An 11130-nucleotide genomic window follows, 5' to 3' on the forward strand; every position below is an offset into this window, starting at 1 on the left:
CTGTTTGTAAAACATGCATGCCCCCCATATGGGCTCTCCGTTGTAGTGACAGCCATTGTGTGAGTATATTTTTGTCACTGTGACCGTGACCTTTGACCTAGTGACCTGAAAATCAATAGGGGTCATCTGCCAGTCATGATCAATGTACCTATGAAGTTTCATGATCCTAGTCATAAGCATTCTTGAGTTATCATCCGGAAACCATTTTACTATTTCGGGTCACCGTGACCTTGACCTTTGACCTAGTGACCTGAAAATCAATAGCGGTCATCTGCGAGTCATGATCAATCTACCTATCAAGTTTCATGATCCTAGGAATAAGTGTTCTTGAGTTATCATCCGGAAACCATTTTACTATTTCGGGTCACTGTTACCTTGACCTTTGACCTAGTGACCTGAAAATCAATAGGGGTCATCTGTGAGTCATGATCAATCTACCTATCAAGTTTCATGATCCTAGGCCTAAGCGTTCTTGAGTTATCATCCGGAAACCATTTTACTATTTCAGGTCACCATGACCTTGACCTTTGACCTAGTGACCTCAAAATCAAAAGGGGTCATCTGCAAGTCATGATTAATGTACCTATGAAGTTTCATGATCCTAGGCCAAAAGCTTCTTGAGTTATCATCCGGAAACCACCTGGTGGACGGACCGACCGACAGACCGACATGTGCAAAGCAATATACCCCCTCTTCTTCGAAGGGGGGCATAATAAATGAAAGCTTGTCAGAATTAATAAAAATAAAGGTCACAGTGACCTTGACCTTTGACCTAGTGACCCAAAAATGGGTGTGGCATGTAGAACTCGTCAAGATGCATCTACATATGAAGTTTCGAAGTTGTAGGTGGAAGCAATTTGATTTTAGAGCCAATGTTCAAAACCCTAACAAAATGTTAAGGTTTTAGCACAATGCGGACAGCGGACGACGAAGTGGCTATTGCAATACCTCAGGTTTTCTCAGAAAACGCCGAGCTAAAAATTGCTTTCGAAGTTTCAGCTCATCAACAACACTATCACTACAAATTGAACAACTCTATTTTATGTTTCTTTATTGCCATTAATTATAATTAAACATTACAAAGAGAAATCAGAAACAAATAAATCAGAAATAATATTGCAAAGCAATCATATAAGTGAAATAATCCGATACCATACATTTAATTTTTATGCATAACTGCAAACATTCATATGTAATATCATTCAAATGGAATACATGAATTGTACATCTATTAAACACAAATCTCATACACCAAAAGTGACTGCTGTACCTTACCATAAATTATGCACAACAATGTACAATTCGCATCCAATTTTGTAATGCAAAACATTGCTTCTATGATTAATGTTAAGGATAGCCCAATGATTTCTTTGGAAATAAGCACTCCAAATAGCATTGTTTTAATGTATGACATGCATATTGGGATTAAATACATGGTATACACAGTATCAGTGTACTATTGCTAAGTCTTTACTTCCCCGCATGTGCTTAAAGCGTCTTCCCATGTTAATCTGTGCAATCCACACATGCTAGAATATCATTGGGACGAATCTTCTGACCAAATTTCATGACGATCATACAATCAATGTGGCCTCTAGAGTGATCATAAGGCAAATGTTGACGCCGCACAACAAATAAAAGGTGATCACAAGAGCTCACCATGAGCACATTGTGCTCAGGTGAGCTAAAACATTAATAATCAAAGGTATCACAGTCCACCGTCAATTAAAGATCCCCGACACTCAAAACGCATGACCTTCAAGCTATCTTTTTGGTGGATCTAAAATTTCTGGGAAATCGGTCCAAAACTGGTCGCCTATAAGATCTATGTGCAGTCTGTCAATGTTTGGTCGCGAGTTTTTACCCGCCCTGAGGTTTGAAACCACTCTCTGTGACTTTGCACTTTGACCTCCGCGAGCTGTGGAAGACCCTGATGGGATCAACTGTAAACCAAGGTCTAGGTCACCATTTATTTGGTCGTTCTAAACAGAATAGAAATATATTTTTACAGTTTACATACAATCAACATTGTGCTGTTAAAGAGCTTTATATTTGAATGATTTTAACAAGATTGAACAAGAGTACCCTGAGGATCCTTAAATGCTCACCTGATATCGGTGGTATAATACCAAGACCTCTGGTTTGGAGCTACTTTTGATAACAGAGTGAGGAACATAATTATCTTGCTATCGCTATACAAGACATTCAATACTATCACACGGGTGTGGCAAAATTTAACCCCAGAGACATAATTTGAACAAACTTATGACCACAATCAGATGTTACATATGAAATATGACACGTTTGTGCCTTGTTCCTTAAAACAAGAACATTGTTAAGTCATTTCTCTAATATAGTCTATCTTAAAAATACGACGTCTTGAGCATGACCAGTTTTGACCCCATGGAGATAATTTTTAACAAACTTTGTAAAGAACTGCCACTGTTACATACTTTATAAAAGCGTTCTAGAACTTCTTGATGCAAAAAAACATTTTAAAAGTTGTGGCTTACAGTGTCAATTTAATAAATGTGACCCATGTCGCATGGTCAGCTTTGACACCTGGTTTATGTGATGATCTAACTTGGTAAACAATTCTACTTTCTAAACATGAAATCCATTGGTTGAGAGGTATTTACACAATATTTTTTAAGATTTTCCCAATATACGTCAAGACAAAACTGATGAATCCGAGGGCAAGGCAAATGTTGATCCCAGGAGCATCATGAACAAAGTAAAGTTTGCAGAGAAACTCTTAAGTATACCAAATACCAAGTATGAAAAGTCATTGGCTTTGCAGTTTCAGGCAAGAAGATTTTAATGTTTTCCTTCTGTAAGTCTTGGTAAAACTCCTAATCCCTTGGTGGTGCCAATTTAACCAATGGCGAAATTTAAAAAACTTTGTAGAATACCTCTAAATGTGTTACACATTATATATAAAAACCTTTTGGCTTCAGAGTTTCAGACAAGATTTTTAAAGGTATTACCTATATAGCCTATGTAAAGCTGGTGACCAAAAGATCTGGCAAGAGTTTTAAAATGTTTTCCCTACATAAGTCTACTTAAACTTGTAACCCCTGGGGCTGGGCCAGTTTTTGCCACTGGGGAAAAATTTAAAACACTTTGTAGAGGACCTCTTACTGATGCTACATTTTAAATATAAAAGCCTTTGGGCTTATCAGTTTTAGACTGATGACGGACATCACTGTGTTCCACAAGCTCACCATAAGCATGTTTAACAACAAACTGAAAAGTCACATCAACATTCATGATTAAGCACCCTGTTTACTGTACTTGTCAGTTAACCGATATTTATTGAAACTGAAATACCATTAACTTGCATGATTTGTTCTCTGTGTTAATCTGTATAGCAGGCAATGGTGTCTTCTCCTGATCCAACAAGATTTGATTGGTCAGATTGAATAAGCTCTGGTATTGTGATGTGGTCATTCAATTAGGGTAAAGTGTTGTCATTTATAATTGAAACATTAAGGCACTTGCATTCAAAGCCAATTTATATGTACTGCATTTATTATAAGTGTAACGTATATTATAAGTGTAGCGTATATTATAAGTGTTCTGTACATCTGTATATTATATCTGTAATGCATATTTTAAGAGTAATTAATATTATAAGTGTAATTAATATTATAAGTTTAATGTATATAATAAGATTATTGTATATATTATAAAAGTAATGTATATTAAGTGTGATATATATTATACATGAAATGATTATTATAAATATAATGTATTTACACTGTAAATCCAATATAACCACACTCTGTTGCAATGCAGAATCAAATATAAAGCAAGCAGGTTATTGCTCCTGTTTATTTCTTCAAACATTCTATTTCTGTCTGAAATATTTTCTTGAAATTCCATTATTGTGGTGCCCACCACACCGAGAGATTTATTACTCTCATATAATCGCTTAGAGCTAACCCATACAAGGGCATTCAACATTAAAAAGGTCATAAACTATTCTTTGATGCAAATAATGGTGTGAACAATAGTGTTGCGTTTATCAATGTTTCACCTGGGCATTTGTGGGCTTTGTGCATGATTGGTATATGGTACATGATTGGTATTGTGAAAGTGTCCAGTGTACCTTGGCTCGCAGTAGGATTGTTCCCTTGGCGATGTACAGCACTGAGGTTGTTGTAGTTGATCTCAAATTCCTTGAAGAGTAGCTCATTCTTGTCACTGGACATGGTACCCTGAACATAGAACGTGATCCACTAAACACAGAACATGGTACCTGCACCCTGAACACAGAACATGAAACCCTGAACATAGAATATAGTACTCTGAACATAGAACAAGATCCATTGATCACAGAACATGGTACCCTGAACATACATTTGGATACTTTTCTAACACAACACTTTTTAAACTTGAATATCTCTGTTATGAGTTAAGATTTTGATTTAAAAATTTTAAATGTGATCATTTGACTACATTTGAGCAACTCACAACAAAATCATCTGTGACGATTGGACGCTTTAGCACGTGGGGTATGTATAGTTTCATCTTTTTGCACATGGAAATGCGGAAACGCAATGTTATTATAAATTTATTTTGATTTCATCATTTAAGGTGGGTTCTTACACCAGAAAAACATAAATTTAATTTAAAAAAATGTACAGCTCATATGAATATTCAGAGGCGAAACCGAGCATTTTGAAAAATTGCATGATACCCACCCCTGTGATAAAGTGTCTGATCATCACGGATGAATGATTTTATCGTTTGCTTGCGCAGATTTAGTCAAATGATCACATCTACAATTTTGAATGAGAATCTTTACTTATCACAGAGATATTAACATAGATATTAAAGTTTGAAAAGTGTTGCGCAAGAAAAGTGTCCAATACACTTGCAGGTAAACCTGCAATAGGTCATTATGCCCGGTTGCGCTCTAATTTATTCATATGAGCCATACATTTAAAAAACTAGTTTTATGTTATCCTGATGTAAGAACCCACCTTAAAAGATATTATTCTATATCCAATAAATTCATCCAATCGGCATTCTTCATATGTACCACGTGACCGTCCAATATATTCTGGTATTGGATCAAAAAAGTCTGTATTTTTTCCATATTGTACAGTTGAGTACAAGTGAACTAAGCAATTGTTTTATAACTATAAAAGCCGATACCGAGAAAAAGTATCCGAATGTACTATAACCGACCCACACGGGCGCGTGTCTTGAAAAAAAGCATAGATGCAATTAAAGCATTTTAAGATAAAAATTAAAATGAAACAAAGAGCTGAAGAAAGGGATATAGAATAAAAAGCATATTAGACGTTTAAACTGTACAATACGTGATATATTGGACTCGCACACAGTTTGAAGTCATATTGGACTCGCCTAACGGCTTGTCCAATATGACGTCAAACTGTGTGCTCGTCCAAATATATCTCCGTATTGTACAGTGAAAACGTCTAATAACCTATAATTATCTATATCCAATAAATTAAATCCATCGGCATTCTTCATATGTACCACGTGACCGTCCAATATATTCTGGCATTGGATCCAAAAAGTCTGTATTTTATCCATATTGGACAGTTGAGTACAAGTGCACTAAGCAATTGTTTTATAACGATAAAAGCTGTTACCGAGAAAAAGTATCCGAATGTACTATAATCGACTCACACAGGCGCATGTCTTGAAAATAGCATAGATGCAATTAAAGCATTTTAAATCAAAATTAAAATGAAACAAGAGCTGAAGAAAGGGATATAGAATGAAAAGCTTATTAGACGTTTAAACTGTACAATACGTGATATATTTGGACTCGCACACAGTTTGAAGTCATATTGGACTCGCCTAACGGCTCGTCCAATATGACGTCAAACTGTGTGCTTGTCCAAATATATCTCCGTATTGTACAGAGAAACTTCTAATAACCTATAAAAATTGAAACAAATTTAGAATAATATTGCGTTTCACCATTGCCATGTGCAAACAGATGAAACCATACATACCCCACGTGCTTAAGCATCCGATCGTCAGGATGAATGATTTTTACTGTGAGCTTGTTTAGAATGTAGTCAAATGATCACACGTAAATTTTAAACCAAAATCTTAACTCTTAACTGAGATATTCAATTTTGGAAAGTGTTGTGTTAGAAAAGTCTCCAAGTTTAGAACATGGTACCCTGAAAATAGAACATGGTCACTAGACAAAGAACATCATCATTGGACATAGTACCATTAACATTAAACATGGTATAAGTGGAACATAGAAATAGAACATGGCTATTGAACATGCCACTCTGAACAAAAAATATGGTCATCATACATCCCTGAGCACAGAACATGGGAACATGGTATTCTGAACATGGTATGCAGCAACATAGTCACTGACCATGATAACCCTCAACATACACAGTAGTAACTGACCATGTTACCCTTACCTTGAGTCTCTCCTGTGACTCTGCAGGTGTCAACCCCTTCTCATGTATAAGCTTCCAAAAGCATGTGTTGTACAAGTTGTTAATGTGACCTGAAATCACACCATGTGTTCACTTACAATAACAGCATGTTAATTTACAGTAATAGTGTGTTTATTCACAGTAACAGTGTGTTAATTTACAGTAACAATGTGTTTATTCACAGTAACAGTGTGTTTATTCACAGTAAAAGTGTGTTTATTCACAGTAACAGTGTGTTTATTCACAGTAACAGTGTGTTAATTTACAGTAACAGTGTGTTTATTCACAGTAACAGTGTGTTAATTTACAGTAACAGTGTCTTAATTTACAGTAACAGTGTTTATTCACAGTAACAAAGTGTGTTAATTTACAGTAACAGTGTGTTTATTCACAGTAACAGTGTGTTTAATCACAGTAACAGTGTGTTAATTTACGGTTACAGTGTGTTCAATTACAGTTATTCACTTACAGTGTTTTTCACCCCCAGGAGGGCAAAGGGGCATGGAGCAGTACATTCAAAAAGGGCATTTTAACGCGCAGTTAAGGCAAAAAAAAAAATCAGTGAAAACCTGGTTTTAGGAGGAACATTAAATCTCATCAGTGGCAGTTGTGGGAAAAACATAAAAATATGAACAAGCAAACTGAAGTGTAATTGATGTATTTAACTTACTTCAATTAATTTTAATATATTTAACTTGCAATGTCTTCCATTTAAGTTCCATGCTGTTTCAATTAACTGTACAGCTTAGCAAACATAACAAGAAACCGTCGGAGACGGGTGATGCCCCCCAAAGGTTTTTTTTGGCACAATTTGCACAAGGATTACATTCGGTTTTCATCATTAGTCTCCTAAGTAACTCTCCATGATTTAATGTGGAGGAGTACACATTACCGACCGATTAGTGTGCTTGGTATACTAAAGCTACTACAAAGTCATTGAAATTATCATCTGAAATTGAGATGGGGTTATAAACGCATTACTAATTCACAACCACTTGCACCTTCGCTGCCATGACGCCATACTCTGATACTATAAGGCTTAGAAGGTTGGTCAAGGGGCAATTAAGATGTTATCAATTAAGGCTCATGAAAGGGCATAGTGGTGGTTCAGAACTGCGGCATGCCGCAGTAAAAAAGTGTTTATTTACAGTAACAGTTTGTTCATTGGAACCACTGGGTGCCACTTATTGACACTGTATATTCACTTACAACAGCAGTGTCAGCTTATGCTTAAATTGTGTTCACTTATGCTATTAGTGTACTCATTTATGCTAAGTGTGTTCAATTATGCTAATTGTATGTTCATTTATGCTAATAATGTGTTCAATAATGCTTTTATTGTTTTCACTTGTGCTAAAAGTGTGTTCACTTATACTCATTGTGCAGTTGCATATGCTAATAATGATTTCCCTGTGCCAATTGATTGTTCACGAATACAAATATAATTTTACTTATGCTTGCATTGTATTTACTTATGCTAATTGTATGGTCACACTGTTTAAAGAGTTTTCACTTATGCTAATAGTATGTTCATTTTTTATCCCATCATCAGATGTGCATTGTCGAAATAAACCACTGTGGAATAAATTTTCCTCTATTTCGGCAGTGCTGAAATATAGCTGTCACGCGCGGCGAATGGTCATATTACTCTCGGAATCAACTATAAAGTAATCATTTTTAGTAAAATCCAATCAGATTCAACAAAACAACAATTTGATACCAAGATGTAATACACATAATGCAACTCAAAAAGCAAAAAAACATTATTTACAAATATTAAGTGCGCGTACTCGTGACGTCATTATTAACACGTCATACGACACAATGCACATTCTTTCACGCGTAAGCTGCAGTTGTTTAGTGTTGTTTTTTTCATTGTTTCTTTAAAAATAGGGGACGTCGAGGTATGATAAACAGGAAAACAGGTTAGTTACTGATCTTTTTGTAATGTATTAGGCTCGGCACAATTAAAATAATGAAACAATGTTTGCTTAAAATAACTTTGGGATTTTCCGTGAAGTTCGATTTTCCTATTCTATTTTAAAGAAATAATTTACGACTAAGAAAATTGATGGGATAAATCGAATACTAGGTCGGTGCCGAATAAAGCAAAGTTTATTTTGCTCTGCACGAAAATCTGAACCACTCGCCAAGGCTCGTGGTTCAGATTTTCTAAGCCTCGCAAAATAAACTTTGCTTTATTCGGCACCGACCTAGTATTCTCTATTTGTTATTACAAATGTATTATGTTTATTTGTGCTAAAAGTGTGTATATTTATCCTGATAGTGTGCTTACTTGTGCAAATACTGTGGTGTTCACATATGCTTAAAGTGTGTTCACTTATGCTGATAGTTTGTTCACTTAGGCTTGTAGTGCATTCACTTTTTCCAACAGCACGTTCACTTTTGCTTGAAGTGTGTTCACTAATGCTAATAATATGTTCACTTATGCTTAATGAATGCTACATGTGTAAAAGTGTGTTCACTTATGCTGATAACATGTTCACTAAGGCTTACAGTGTGTACACTTATGCTAATAGTACAATCACTTACAGTCAGCCTGTCTCCAGCTGAGGTAATCTCGCAGTTCTTGTCTGAGGGGTAGAGGACTGTGCGCGAGTCGAAGGCAGGGGGTATTGCATCATCTGCGTTCCAAAGTATCGCGGCCAGTAGTAGACAAATGATGAGGCAAACAGGCTCACTACATTGGTGGCCAGCTTGCTGTAAAGTGAAGTGGAAGCAGAGTGCAGGTAAGTTTTATTGAGGCTAAATGCATGTGCATAAAGTGTGGTCCATGATTAGTCTGAGCTGACTGTCAAAGAAAGAATCTTTTATCAAAGATTATGCGTTGGATTCCATCGTTGTTATTTTCGATTGTGTCAGTTAAAATCTGCACACAAATTTAACCAATAAAGCTTGTTTTTTAACACAGATGTTTTAATACTTTAATGCATGCGTGTAAAGTATCAAAACAGAACAGAAAGTGCGGTCCACAGCCACTAATTAGGGACAACACTTGCCTCCCAGACTAGATTTTTTTTATATAAGAGACTTCTTTAAACTAGAAATAAATCCATATAAGGTGAAAGTGTAATGTGTGTCCTGAGCAACTGCACAGGCTAATCTGGGATGAAACTTTACGTAAACACATAAATCCCAATTTTCACAGCAGCCGGCTCATTTATCTTTCACATACTGTTACTGTAAACTAAGGACCCCCCAAATGGATGACCTGTAATTGACTTTGATTTATAGAGAGCAGTGAAAGGACACGATGATATGAGTCGCGTTCTGAGAAAACTGGGCATAATGCATGTGCGTAAAGTGTTATCCATCCCAGATTAGCCTGTGCAGTCCGCACAGGCTAATCAGGGACGACACTTTCCACCTTAATGGTATTTTTCGTTTAAAGGAAGTCCCTTTTTACAGAAAATCTAGTTTAAGTGGAAAGTGTTGTCCCTGATTAGCCTGTGTGGACTGCACAGGCTAATCTGTGGTGACACTACACACACACATGCCTTAAGCCCAGTTTTCTCAGAACATGACTCATATAAAACTGAGATACCTAATGAGGAGGAGGCATATAGTTTTAAGAGCAACAACTGTCAATTAAGGGATCAAAGTGGTGTTGGCCTAAAACAAAAAAGCCAAATGGAATCATTTATGAAATTCTCAATCTAACACAAATCAAATATACAGCCAATTATGAACATATTAAAATATAGGAGAGCTACAATGTATATGGGTGGAAACATTTTACAACAGATTATCATCTATTAAGTATATAGTTAATCTTTTTTTTTCATTCTTTATGAAGTACTGGAAAACAACATTTTCAATATGGGGGAAAAACTAAAATTTCCAAATTTCTCTCCAAAAAAAATCCCAATTGAAAGTATCCAAAGAAACAAGAGATGTGTTTGTCAGAAACACATGCCCCCTATTGCGCCGCTTTGAAATAAAATTTCAATATATCATTTGGCAGGTTTACAAATTATCTCCCTTTTAAAGCTTACTACTTCCCTTGAATGTATTTTTTGACTTTTGACCTTGAAGGATGACCTTGACCTTTCACCACCCAAAATGTGCAGCTTCATGAGATACACATGCATGCCAAATATCAAGTTGCTATCTTCAATATTCAAAAAGTAATAACCAAACTTTAACGAAGGTTAAAGTTTTGGGACACAACGCATACAATGAATAAATGACAGACAGACAGGCCAAAAACATATACCCCCCCCCGATCTTTCAATCCAGGGGCATAAAAAGAAAACAAGAGATGTGTTTGTCACAAACACAATGCCCCCTATTGCGCCACTTTGAAAAAATTTCAATATATCATTTGGCAGGTTTAGAAATTATCTCCCTTTTAAAGCTTATTACTTCCCCTGGATTGTATTTTTGACTTTTGACCTTGAAGAATGACCTTGACCTTTCACACTTAAAATGTGGAGCTTCATGAGATACACATGCATGCCAAATATCAAGTTGCTATCTTCAATATTGCAAAAGTTATCGCAAAACTTTAACCAAGGTTAAAGTTTTGGGACAGAATGACAGACAGACAGGCCAAAAATCAAGTTGCTATCTTCAATATTGTAAAAGTTATCGCAAAACTTTAACCAAGGTTAAAGTTTTGGGACAGAATGACAGACAGACAGGCAAAAAACAATATGCCCCC

The 11130-nt window shown here is 35.9% G+C and overlaps 1 pseudogene; it reads right to left on the bottom strand.

The window, feature by feature from the left end:
• Positions 1-1144: 1144 nt before the first annotated feature.
• LOC127840733 (probable tRNA(His) guanylyltransferase) overlaps positions 1145-11130 on the bottom strand; it is a 33387-nt pseudogene continuing 23401 nt past the window's right edge.

This window comes from Dreissena polymorpha, chromosome 8 (genome assembly GCF_020536995.1).
Source record: "Dreissena polymorpha isolate Duluth1 chromosome 8, UMN_Dpol_1.0, whole genome shotgun sequence".
NCBI classification, from domain to species: Eukaryota; Metazoa; Mollusca; class Bivalvia; order Myida; family Dreissenidae; genus Dreissena; species Dreissena polymorpha.